This window comes from Oncorhynchus kisutch, unplaced genomic scaffold (genome assembly GCF_002021735.2).
Source record: "Oncorhynchus kisutch isolate 150728-3 unplaced genomic scaffold, Okis_V2 Okis04b-Okis11a_hom, whole genome shotgun sequence".
NCBI classification, from domain to species: Eukaryota; Metazoa; Chordata; class Actinopteri; order Salmoniformes; family Salmonidae; genus Oncorhynchus; species Oncorhynchus kisutch.
The window spans coordinates 7,220,377-7,235,007 of record NW_022261981.1 but is presented as its reverse complement, the minus strand read 5'-3'; the positions used below and the strand labels follow the sequence as shown (position 1 = coordinate 7,235,007).

The window sequence follows — 14,631 nt, the reverse complement described above, 5'->3', positions numbered from 1 at the left end:
GAGCTTTACCTGAAAGGAATGTAGAAGATACTAACACCAGGTCAACATTGTACTGTATACCTGACAGGAATGTCGAAGATACTAACACCCAGGACAACATTGTACTGTAACCTGACAGGAATGTAGAAGATACTAACACCAGGTCAACATTGTACTATAAACCTGACAGGAAATGTAGAAGATTACTAACACCAGGTCAACATTGTACTGTAAACCTGACAGGAATGTAGAAGATACTAACACCAGGACAACATTGTACTGTAAACCTGACAGGAATGAAGAAGATACTAACACCAGGACAACATTGTACTGTATACCTGACAGGAATGTAGAAGATACTAACACCAGGTCAACATTGTACTGTAAACCTGACAGGAATGTAGAAGATACTAACACCAGGACAACATTGTACTGTAAACCTGACAGGAATGTAGAAGATACTAACATCAGGTCAACATTGTACTGTATACCTGACAGGAATGTAGAAGATACTAACACCAGGTCAACATTGTACTGTAAAACCTGACAGGAATGTAGAAGATACTAACACCAGGTCAACATTGTACTGTAAACCTGACAGGAATGTAGAAGATACTAACACCAGGTCAACATTGTACTGGTAAACCTGACAGGAATGTAGAAGATACTAACACCAGGACAACATTGTACTGTAAACCTGACAGGAATGTAGAAGAATACTAACATCAGGTCAACATTGTACTGTATACCTGACAGGAATGTAGAAGATACTAACATCAGGTCAACATTGTACTGTAAACCTGACAGGAATGTAGAAGATACTAACACCAGGACAACATTGTACTGTAAACCTGACAGGAATGTAGAAGATACTAACACCAGGTCAACATTGTACTGTAAACCTGACAGGAATGTAGAAGATACTAACACCAGGTCAACATTGTACTGTATACCTGACAGGAATGTAGAAGATACTAACACGAGGTCAACATTGTACTGTATACCTGACAGGAATGTAGAAGATACTAACATCAGGTCAACATTGTACTGTAAACCTGACAGGAATGTAGAAGATACTAACACCAGGTCAACATTGTACTGTATACCTGACAGGAATGTAAGAAGATACTAACACCAGGTCAACATTGTACTGTTATACCTGACAGGAATGTAGAAGATACTAACATCAGGTCAACATTGTACTGTAAACCTGACAGGAATGTAGAAGATACTAACACCAGGTCAACATTGTACTGTAAACCTGACAGGAATGTAGAAGATACTAACATCAGGTCAACATTGTACTGTATACCTGAAGAAGAGAGAAGAGCTTTACCTGAAAGGAATGTAGAAGATACTAACACCAGGTCAACATTGTACTGTATACCTGACAGGAATGTAGAAGATACTAACATCAGGTCAACATTGTACTGTATACCTGACAGGAATGTAGAAGATACTAACATCAGGTCAACATTGTACTGTATACCTGAAAGGAATGTAGAAGATTACTAACATCAGGTCAACATTGTACTGTATACCTGAAAGGAATGTAGAAGATACTAACATCAGGTCAACATTGTACTGTATACCTGACAGGAAGTAGAAGATGCTAACATCAGGTCAACATTGTACTGTATACCTGACAGGAATGTAGAAAATACTAACATCAGGTCAACATTGTACTGTATACCTGACAGGAATGTAGAAGATACTAACATCAGGTCAACATTGTACTGTAATACCTGACAGGGAATGGAGAAGATACTAACATCAGGTCAACATTGTACTGTATACCTGAAAGGAATGTAGAAGATTACTAACATCAGGTCAACATGTTACTGTATACCTGAAAGGCATGTAGAAGATACTAACATCAGGTCAACATTGTACTTGTATACCTTGACAGAATGTAGAAGATACTAACATCAGGTCAACATTGTACTGTATACCTGACAGGAATGTAGAACAATACTAAATCAGGTCAACATTGTACTGTATACCTGACAGGAATGTAGAAGATACTAACATCAGGTCAACATTGTACTGTATACTGACAGAATGTAGAAGATATTAACATCAGGACAAACATTGTACTGTATACCTGACAGGATGTAGAAGATACTAACACCAGGTGCAACATTGTACTGTAAACCTGACAGGAATGTAGAAGATACTAACACCAGGTCAACATTTTACTGTAACCTGACAGGAATGTAGAAGATACTAACATCAGGTCAACATTGTACTGTATACCTGAAGAGAGAGAAGAGCTTTACCTGAAAGGAATGTAGAAGATACTAACACCAGGTCAACATGTACTGTATACCTGACAGGAATGTAGAAGATACTAACACCAGGACAACATTGTACTGTAAACCTGACAGGAATGTAGAAGATACTAACACCAGGTCAACATGTACTATAAACCTGACAGGAATGTAGAAGATACTAACACCAGGTCAACATTGTACTGTAAACCTGACAGGATGTAGAAGATACTAACACCAGGACAACATTGACTGTAAACCTGACAGGAATGAAGAAGATACCTAACACCAGGACAACATTGTACTGTAAAACCCTGACAGGAATGTAGAAGATACTAACATCAGGTCAACATTGTACTGTATACCTGACAGGAATGTAGAAGATACTAACACCAGGTCAACATTGTACTGTAACCTGACCGGAATGTAGAAGATACTAACACCAGGTCACATTGTACTGTAAACTGGACCAGGAATGTAGAAGATACTAACACCAGGTCAACATTGTACTGTAAACCTGACAGGAATGTAGAAGATACTAACACCAGGATCAACATTGTACTGTAAACCCTGACAGGAAATGTAGAAGATACTAGACATCAAGGACAAACATGTAACTGTAAACGCTGACAGGAATGTAAGAAGATACTAACATCCGGTAACATTGTACTGTACCACCTGACAGGAATGTAGAAGATACTAACATCAGGTCAACATTGTATAGGTAAACCTGACAGGATGTAGAAGCTACTAAACCAGGTCAACATTGTATGTAAAACCTGACAGGAATGTAGAAGATACTAACACCAGTCAACATTGACTGTAAACCTTGAACAGAATGTAGAAGATATCTAACACCAGGTACAACATTGTTAAAAACTGGTTAACCTGACAGGATGTAAGAGATACTAACATCAGGTCACATTGTAGCTGTAATACCTGACAGGAATCGTAGAGGATACTAACATCAGGTGCACCATGTAACTGGTAACCTGACAGGAAATGTAGAAGATACTAACCACCCAGGACAACATTGTACTGTAAACTGACAGGCATGTAGAAGATACTAACACCAGGTCAACATTGTACTGTAAACCTGACAGGAATGTAGAAGATACTAACACCAGGTCAACATTGTACTGTAAACCTGACAGGAATGTAGAAGATACTAACACCCAGGTCCAACATTGTCCTGTATACCTGACAGGAATGTAGAAGATACTAACACCAGGTCCAACATTGTACTGTATACCTGACAGGAATGTAGAAGATACTAACATCAGGTCAACATTGTACTGTAAACCTGACAGGCATGTAGAAGATTCTAACACCAGGTAACATTGTACTGTAAACCTGACAGGAATGTAGAAGATACTAAACAACCAGGTCAACATTGTACTGTAAACCTGACAGAATGTAGAAGATACTAACACCAGGTCACATTGTACTGTAACCCTGACAGGAATGTAGAAGATACTAACACCAGGACACATTGTACTGTAACCTGACAGTGAATGTAGAGATACTAACATCAGGTCAACATTGTACTGTATACCTGACAGGAAATGTAGAAGATACTAACATCAGGTCAACATTGTACTGTAAACCTGACAGGAATGTAGAAGATACTAACACCAGGTCAACATTGTACTGTAAACCTGACAGGAATGTAGAAGATACTACACCAGGTCAACATTGTACTGTAAACCTGACAGGAATGTAGAAGATACTAACACCAGGACAACATTGTACTGTAAACCTGACAGGAATGTAGAAGATACTAACATCAGGTCAACATTGTACTGTATACCTGACAGGAATGTAGAAGATACTAACATCCAGGTCAACATTGTACTGTAAACCTGACAGGAATGTAGAAGATACTAACACCAGGACAACATTGTACTGTAAACCTGACAGGAATGTAGAAGATACTAACACCAGGTCAACATTGTACTGTAAACCTGACAGGAATGTAGAAGATACTAACACCAGGTCAACATTGTACTGTAAACCTGACAGGAATGTAGAAGATACTACACCAGGTCAACATTGTACTGTATACCTGACAGGAATGTAGAAGATACTAACACCAGGTCAACATTGTACTGTATACCTGACAGGAATGTAGAAGATACTAACATCAGGTCAACATTGTACTGTAAACCTGACAGGAATGTAGAAGATACTAACATCAGGTCAACATTGTACTGTAAACCTGACAGGAATGTAGAAGATACTAATCAGGTCAACATTGTACTGTAAACCTGACAGGAATGTAGAAGATACTAACATCAGGTCAACATTGTACTGTAAACCTGACAGGAATGTAGAAGATACTAATATCAGGTCAACATTGTACTGTAAACCTGACAGGAATGTAGAAGATACTAACACCAGGTCAACATTGTACTGTATACCTGACAGGAATGTAGAAGATACTAACATCAGGTCAACATTGTACTGTAAACCTGACAGGATGTAGAAGATACTAACACCAGGTCAACATTGTACTGTAAACCTGACAGGAATGTAGAAGATACTAACACCAGGTCAACATTGTACTGTAAACCTGACAGGAATGTAGAAGATACTAACACCAGGTCAACATTGTACTGTAAACCTGACAGGAATGTAGAAGATACTAACATCAGGTCAACATTGTACTGTAAACCTGACAGGAATGTAGAAGATACTAACCAGGTCAACATTGTACTGTAAACCTGACAGGAATGTAGAAGATACTAACACCAGGTCAACATTGTACTGTAAACCTGACAGGAATGTAGAAGATACTAACACCAGGTCAACATTGTACTGTAAACCTGACAGGAATGTAGAAGATACTAACACCAGGTCAACATTGTACTGTAACCTGACAGGAATGTAGAAGATACTAACATCAGGTCAACATTGTACTGTAAACCTGACAGGAATGTAGAAGATACTAACCCAGGTCAACATTGTACTGTAAACCTGACAGGAATGTAGAAGATACTAACACCAGGTCAACATTGTACTGTAACCTGACAGGAATGTAGAAGATACTAACACCAGGACACTTGACTGTAAACCTGAAGGAATGTAGAAGATACTAACACCAGGTCAACATTGTACTGAACCACAGAGGCAGTAAGCTTTTGTTGGTATTAAAAAGTTACAGCTCCTGTTATTTCAGAGGCACTTGACTTGACCATTTTCACAGGTGATCTTCTGATATTTAATAGACATATACTCCTAGACACCCCTCCACCCTACCTGACACCCTAGACCCACTCCAATTTGCTTACCGCCCAAATAGGTCCACAGACGATGCAATCTCAACCACACTGCACACTGCCCTAACCCATCTGGACAAGAGGAATACCTATGTGAGAATGCTGTTCATCGACTACAGCTCGGCATTCAACACCATAGTACCCTCCAAGCTCGTCATCAAGCTCGAGACCCTGGGTCTCGACCCCCGCCCTGTGCAACTGGGTACTGGACTTCCTGACGGGCCGCCCCCAGGTGGTGAGGGTAGGCAACAACATCTCCTCCCCCGCTGATCCTCAACACTGGGGCCCCACAAGGGTGCGTTCTGAGCCCTCTCCTGTACTCCCTGTTTATACCCACGACTGCGTGGCCACGCACGCCTCCAACTCAATCATCAAGTTTGCGGACGACACAACAGTGGTAGGCTTGATTACCAACAACGACGAGACGGCCTACAGGGAGGAGGTGAGGGCCCTCGAGTGTGGTGTCAGGAAAATAACCTCACACTCAACGTCAACAAAACTAAGGAGATGATTGTGGACTTCAGGAAACAGCAGAGGGAACACCCCCCTATCCACATCGATGGAACAGTAGTGGAGAGGGTAGCAAGTTTTAAGTTCCTTGGCATACACATCACAGACAAACTGAATTGGTCCACTCACACAGACAGCATCGTGAAGAAGGCGCAGCAGCGCCTCTTCAACCTCAGGAGGCTGAAGAAATTTGGCTTGTCACCAAAAGCACTCACAAACTTCTACAGATGCACAATCGAGAGCATCCTGGCGGGCTGTATCACCGCCTGGTATGGCAACTGCACCGCCCTCAACCGTAAGGCTCTCCAGAGGGTAGTGAGGTCTGCACAACGCATCACCGGGGGCAAACTACCTGCCCTCCAGGACACCTACACCACCCGATGCTACAGGAAGGCCATAAAGATCATCAAGGACATCAACCACCCGAGCCACTGCCTGTTCACCCCGCTGTCATCCAGAAGGCGAGGTCAGTACAGGTGCATCAAAGCTGGGACCGAGAGACTGAAAAACAGCTTCTATCTCAAGGCCATCAGACTGTTAAACAGCCACCACTAACATTGAGTGGCTGCTGCCAACACACTGTCAATGACACTGACTCAACTCCAGCCACTTTAATAATGGGAATTGATGGGAAATGATGTAAATATATCACTAGCCACTTTAAACAATGCTACCTTATATAATGTTACTTACCCTACATTATTCATCTCATATGCATACGTATATACTGTACTCTATATCATCGACTGCATCCTTATGTAATACATGTATCATTAGCCACTTTAACTATGCCACTTTGTTTACATACTCATCTCATATGTTATACTGTACTCGATATCATCTACTGTATCTTGCCTATGCTGCTCTGTACCATCACTCATTCATATATCCTTATGTACATATTCCTTATCCCCTTACACTGTGTATAAGACAGTAGTTTTTTTGGAATTGTTAGTTAGATTACTTGTTCGTTATTACTGCATTGTCGGAACTAGAAGCACAAGCATTTCGCTACACTCGCATTAACATCTGCTAACCATGTGTATGTGACAAATAAAATTTGATTGATTTGATAAATGGTTACTAACTTGGTACCGAACTCAGCCTGGTTGTGCATTTTGTAATGAATCCCCAAAAGATGAACAAGTCATTTTGTATAATTGCAACATTTTCCACCTGGTAAAAATTATACCATTATTCCAACAAAGAGAGAGAGAGAGAGAGACAGAGAGAGATAGTGTGTGTGTGTGTGTTTGTGTGTGTGTGTGTGTGTGTGTGTGTGTTAGCATGGAACCTGGAGGGTTTAAAATGAAAGCATTGACACAGACAGTAATGTAGAACATTTGACACAGACAGTAATGTAGAACATTTGACACAGACAGTAATGTAGAACATTTGAGGGTTCAATTGAATCTGAATAATCTTCGTCCGCTGCTCCACTAACTGTTGTCTCCTATCATCATCACCATCATCATCATCATCATCATCATCATCATCACCCAGTACGTGTGTCCGTCTGTCTGCTTGGTCTTCTTGTGTTCTGCACTCCTCCCAACCTCTAGCTGTAAAGACCTGCCTGGGAGGACAGGACAAGTCATCCACAGCTAGATTGATGTGATGTACCTCAGCTACCCGGTGCACCGAATCCCTCCTGTTTAAACCCGGTGCCTCAGCACATTGACTCTTTAATTGTTTGTTACTTTTATCTGTATTTGTTGTTGTTGTTTAAACTGTCGGTTCGTAAATCAGCATTTCACTGTAAGGTCTCCTCCACCTTGTTGTATTCGGCGCATGTGATCAATAACATTTGATTTGATGTGATGTGGCTCCTGAACATATACTTTGAGTTGATTACTCAGCTGCAAATTACATTGAGATAGATTTGGAATGTTATCATCATATTACACCAACAACAACAACAACAAAATCCAGTCCACAAGCTAATTTGCTGTCTCTCTCTCTTTACTCTTGCAGATAAGCGGTTGTCCAGGAGAAGAGCGTCATGCGCTGCGACGTTGGTGCTGCATACACTGCAGGAAACAACCCAGGAGAAACACACAGAGGTAGGTAGGTGGTCGTGTTATAGACCTCAAACAGCACCCTATTCCCTATGTAGTGCACTACTTTTAACCAGAGCACTATGGGCCCAGGTCAAACGTAGTGCACTAGGTATATAAGGAAAGAGGGGGTTTCATTTGGGACACACAATGTTCATTAACTTACACTGAAGCTGTGGCATAACTACATCTATCAGATCTAGGCCACATCCAACCACACAACAATGTTCATTAACTTACACTGAAGCTGTGGCATAACTACATCTATCAGATCTAGGCCACATCCAACCACACAACAATGTTCATTAACTTACACTGAAGCTGTGGCATAACTACATCTATCAGATCTAGGCCACATCCAACCACACAACAATGTTCATTAACTTACACTGAAGCTGTGGCATAACTACATCTACCAGATCTAGGCCACATCCAACCACACAACAATGTTCATTAACTTACACTGAAGCTGTGGCATAACTACATCTATCAGATCTAGGCCACATCCAACCACACAACAATGTTCATTAACTTACACTGAAGCTGTGGCATAACTACATCTACCAGATCTAGGCCACATCCAACCACACCAGCTGATATCAATGTTTTAGTCCTGTGTGCCGTAGTGAGACATGACAAATGGATCCAATGGAACAGAGGAAGAGTTCTACTTTGATAATCAATGTCAGATGATGAGCAGTGGTATAAAGTACTTCAGTAAAAAATACTTGAAAGTACTAATTAATTAGTTTTTGGGGGTATCTGTACTTTACGATTTTTTTTTTTACATTTTTTTTTTACCACACTATATTCCAAAAGAAAATCATGTTCTTTTTACTCCATACATTTCCCCTGACACCCAAAAGTACTCGTTACATTTTGAATCCTTAGCAGGACAAGAACAATTGAATAATTCACGCACTTATCAAGAAAACATCCCTGGTCATCCTTACTGCCTCTGATATGGAGGACTCACTAAACAGAGAACATCCCTGGTCATCCCTACTGCCTCTGATATGGAGGACTCACTAAACAGAGAACATCCCTGGTCATCCCTACAGCCTCTGATCTGGAGGACTCACTAAACAGAGAACATCCCTGGTCCTCCCTACAGCCTCTGATCTGGTGGACTCACTAAACAGAGAACATCCCTGGTCATCCCTACTGCCTCTGATATGGAGGACTCACTAAACAGAGAACATCCCTGGTCATCCCTACTGCCTCTGATCTGGAGGACTCACTAAACAGAGAACATCCCTGGTCATCCCTACTGCCTCTGATATGGAGGACTCACTAAACAGAGAACATCCCTGGTCATCCCTACAGCCTCTGATCCGGAGGACTCACTAAACAGAGAACATCCCTGGTCGTCCCTACTGCCTCTGATCTGGAGGACTCACTAAACAGAGAACATCCCTGGTCATCCCTACTGCCTCTGATCTGGAGGACTCACTAAACAGAGAACATCCCTGGTCGTCCCTACTGCCTCTGATCTGGAGGACTCACTAAACAGAGAACATCCCTGGTCATCCCTACTGCCTCTGATCTGGAGGACTCACTAAACAGACAACAACCCTGGTCATCCCTACTGCCTCTGATCTGGAGGACTCACTAAACAGAGAACATCCCTGGTCATCCCTACTGCCTCTGATCTGGAGGACTCACTAAACAGACAACAACCCTGGTCGTCCCTACTGCCTCTGATCTGGAGGACTCACTAAACAGAGAACATCCCTGGTCATCCCTACTGCCTCTGATCTGGAGGACTCACTAAACAGAGAACATCCCTGGTCATCCCTACTGCCTCTGATCTGGAGGACTCACTAAACAGAGAACATCCCTGGTCATCCCTGCTGCCTCTGATCTGGAGGACTCACTAAACAGAGAACATCCCTGGTCATCCCTACAGCCTCTAATCTGGTGGACTCACTAAACACATGCTTCGTTTGTAAATGATGTCTGAGTGTTGGAGCGTGCCCCTGGCTATCCGTAAATTTAACAAAACAAGAAAATGATGCTGTCTGGTTTTCATTAATATAAGGAATTTTAAATGATTTATACTTTTACCTTTTTTTTGTATATTTTAGCAATCACATTTACTTTGAAGTATATTTAAAACCAAATACATTTAGACTTTTATTAAAGTCATATTTCACCGGGTGACTTTCACTTTTACTCCAGTCATTTTCTATTAAGGTGTCTATACTTTTACTCCAGTCATTTTCTATTAAGGTGTCTATACTTTTACTTCAGTCATTTTCTATTAAGGTGTCTATACTTTTACTCCAGTCATTTTCTATTAAGGTGTCTATACTTTTACTTCAGTCATTTTCTATTAAGGTGTCTATACTTTTACTCCAGTCATTTTCTATTAAGGTGTCTATACTTTTACTCCAGTCATTTTCTATTAAGGTGTCTATACTTTTACTCCAGTCATTTTCTATTAAGGTGTCTATACTTTTACTCCAGTCATTTTCTATTAAGGTGTTACTCCAGTATGAGAATTGGGGTCCTTTTTTCCATCACTGATAATGAGAAGTCTCTCGTCACAGCTGAGTAGCTGATCTGCTCCTGGGTGCTGAGATAAGAGGTTGGTTCTTCCTGTTTGGAAGATTTTGGTTGATGCTGCTTTCTTCACTCTACCTACCAGCATAAAACTTCTTCCTGCTCGCCAAATTAGATGTTGGAAAGGGCACCAGGACAGAGTCGGTAAGATTTAGGGTCCAAATACCACGGCTTCATCTTGGCTCTGATAGGAAGAGAGGTCAATTTAAGTCCTCCGTCAGTAATTGTGTGCAAAATCCTCCCAGCTGTATTAATTAGTAAAACTCCCCCAGAAGGAAAGGATGTGTAAATCATTAAAAGTCGAATGAATGCTGTGGGGGCGGTTCGTCTACAGTCTCGGCTGCTGCTGTCCTCTGCACACCAGCCTCTTTATTAGTCCCAAATGGCTCCCTGTTCCCTTTATAGTACACTACTTTTGACCTGGGCTTGGGTCAAAAGTAGTGCACTACATAGGGGGGATAGGGTGCCATTTGGGACCAATCGTCTCCCCCTCTGTGAAGGGTTCAGTAATCTAAGGGGTTGGTCATGCGTTTCCTTAGTAATTGAACGGCTCTGGCTGTATCTGGGACGGTGTTGTGGACATTACAAGGGTAAAGCATTTGTCACACTATAATCAACACTCCTTATTTCACTATTAACCCAGGATAAAAAATAAAAAAACAATAGAAGTAAAATTAATTTAATGTTCATTTTCCTCCACTAGATCTCAGTATGAATAAACAAAACTGGATGTTTTTTTTACCTTTATTTAACAAGACTGTTGAGAAACAAATTCTTATTTTCAATGACAGCCTAGGAACGGTGGGTTAACTGCCTGTTCATGGGCAGAACGACAGATTTGTACCTTGTCAGCTCAGGGGTTTGAACTTGCAACCTTCTGGTTACTAGTCCACCGCTCTAACCACTAGGCTACCTGCCGTCCCTACACTCTAACCACTAGGCTACCTGCCGTCCCTACACTCTAACCACTAGAATACCTGCCGTCCCTACACTCTAACCACTAGGCTACCTGCCGTCCCTACACTCTAACCACTAGGCTACCTGCCGCCCCTACACTCTAACCACTAGGCTACCTGCCGTCCCTACACTCTAACCACTAGGCTACCTGCCGCCCCTACACTCTAACCACTAGGCTACCTGCCGTCCCTACACTCTAACCACTAGGCTACCTGCCGCCCCTACACTCTAACCACTAGGCTACCTGCCGTCCCTACACTCTAACCACTAGGCTACCTGCCGTCCCTACACTCTAACCACTAGGCTACCTGCCGCCCCTACACTCTAACCACTAGGCTACCTGCCGTCCCTACACTCTAACCACTAGGCTACCTGCCGTCCCTACACTCTAACCACTAGGCTACCTGCCGTCCCCACACTCTAACCACTAGGCTACCTGCCGTTCCTACACTCTAACCACTAGGCTACCTGCCGTCCCTACACTCTAACCACTAGGCTACCTGCCGTCCCTACACTCTAACCACTAGGCTACCTGCCGTCCCTACACTCTAACCACTACCCTACCGTGTAAAGACACACTGGGTTATAAATAGAAAGGAAAGCGTTTGGTGCTTTAAATCATCCAGAATCCTTCCACCGCTGCAGTTTTACTACTCAGCTTGTGTTGATTTGTCCATATTGTTGACATTGTTGTCATCATACTACAGTGTTGCAAACTATGCAATTCACTTTTTAATGAGATTTTCGAAAACACTTAATCTCCTCCAAAAAACCCCACCCCATCTCAGGCCAGACAGAGGTTTGAGACATGCAATCATCACAGCACATTAATGTGATTCAATATCTATTACAACACAGACCGATCCTACCATGTGTTCAGTGGGCTCATTGTACCATTCACTATGAACACCTTCTCAATCAATTTGTTGTCCCGAATCCAGAATAGATACAGAGATATGCACCACCATTTCCACTGCAGCTCTGACTGGTTCCCGAAACACACCCTATTCCCTATCTGGTGCACTACTATTGTCCAAGGCCCATAGGGCTCTGGTCAAAGTAGTGCACTATTTAGGGAATATGGTGCCATTTGGGATACATCTATATCTACACGCTGAAGTCAGAACAATTTGATTTCAGGTTATCCTGTTTTGGATGCACAGATAGCAGACAGGTAGCAGACAGAGACAGATAGCAGACAGAGACAGGTAGCAGACAGAGACAGGTAGCAGACAGAGACAGGTAGCAGACAGAGAAGGTAGCAGACAGACAGAGACAGGTAGCAGACATAGACATGTAGCAGACAGAGACAGATAGCAGACAGAGACATATAGCAGACAGACGGAGACAGGTAGCAGACAGAGACAGATAGCAGACAGAGACAGGTAGCAGACAGAGACAGGTAGCGGACTGAGACAGATAGCAGACAGAGACAGATAGCAGACAGAGACAGATAGCAGACAGACAGAGACAGGTAGCAGACAGAAACAGATAGCAGATAGAGACAGGTAGCAGACAGAGACAGATACCAGACAGAGACAGGTAGCAGACAGAGACAGATACCAGACAGAGACAGGTAGCAGACAGAGACAGATACCAGACAGAGACAGGTAGCAGACAGAGACAGATAGCAGACAGAGACAGGTAGCAGACAGAGGCAGATAGCAGACAGAGACAGATAGCAGACAGACGGAAACAGGTAGCAGACAGAGACAGATACCAGACAGAGACAGATAGCAGACAGCGACAGATAGCAGACCTACGGAGACAGATAGCAGACAGAGACAGGTAGCAGACAGAGGTAGATAGCAGACAGAGTCAGATAGCAGACAGATACATATAGCAGACATAGACAGATACCAGACAGAGACAGGTAGCAGACAGATAGCAGACAGAGACAGATACCAGACAGAGACAGGTAGCAGACAGAGCCAGGTAGCAGACAGAGACAGGTATCAGACAGAGACATATAGCAGATAGAGACAGGTAGCAGACAGAGACAGATAGCAGATAGAGACAGGTAGCAGACAGAGACAGGTAGCAGACAGAGACAGATACAGGTAGCAGACAGAGACATATACCAGACAGAGGCAGGTAGCAGATAGCAGCAGATAGCAGACAGAGACAGATACCAGAGAGAGGCAGGTAGCAGACAGAGACAGGTAGCAGACAGAGACAGGTAGCAGATAGCGGCAGATAGCAGACAGAGAGGGATACCAGACAGAGACAGATACCAGACAGAGACAGGTAGCAGATAGCGGCAAATAGCAGACAGAGACAGGTAGCAGACAGATAGCAGACAGAGACAGATAGCAGACAGACACAGATAGCAGACGGAACAGATAGCAGAAGGAGACAGACAGAGACAGATAGCAGACAGACGCAGATAGCAGAGATAGGCAGGTAGCAGACAGAGACAGGTAACATACTGAGACAGAGACAGGTAGCAGACAGAGACAGGTAGCAGACAGAGACAGATAGCAGACAGAGGCATGTAGCAGACATACAGATAGCAGACATAGACATATAGCAGACAGACAGATAGCAGACAGACAGATAGCAGACATAGACAGATAGCAGGCAGAGACAGACAGCAGACAGAGACAGGTAGCAGACAGAGATAGATAGCAGACCGAGTCAGATAGCAGACAGAGACATATAGCAGACATAGACAGATACCAGACAGAGACAGGTAGCAGACAGGTAGCAGACAGATAGCAGACAGAGACAGATACCAGACAGAGACAGGTAGCAGACAGAGAACAGGTAGCAGACAGAGACAGGTAGCAGACAGAGACAGGTAGCAGACAGAGACAGATAGCAGATAGAGACAGGTAGCAGACAGAGACAGATAGCAGATAGAGACAGGTAGCAGACAGAGACAGATAGCAGACAGAGGCAGGTAGCAGACAGAGTAGGATAGCAGAGAGAGGCAGGTAGCAGACAGAGACAGATAGCAGACAGAGGCAGGTAGCAGACAGAGACAGATAGCGGCAGATAGCAGACAGAGACAGA

The 14,631-nt window shown here is 42.9% G+C and overlaps 1 protein-coding gene across 1 annotated transcript in view; it reads left to right on the top strand.

Moving 5' to 3' along the window:
• Window positions 1-8,014: 8,014 nt before the first annotated feature.
• LOC109886287 (transcription elongation regulator 1-like protein) overlaps window positions 8,015-14,631 on the top strand; it is a 28,656-nt gene continuing 22,039 nt past the window's right edge. The window contains exon 1 of the mRNA XM_031813014.1: window positions 8,015-8,100. The gene's annotated coding sequence lies outside the window, so the exon portion shown is untranslated. The remainder of the gene's footprint in view (window positions 8,101-14,631) is intronic.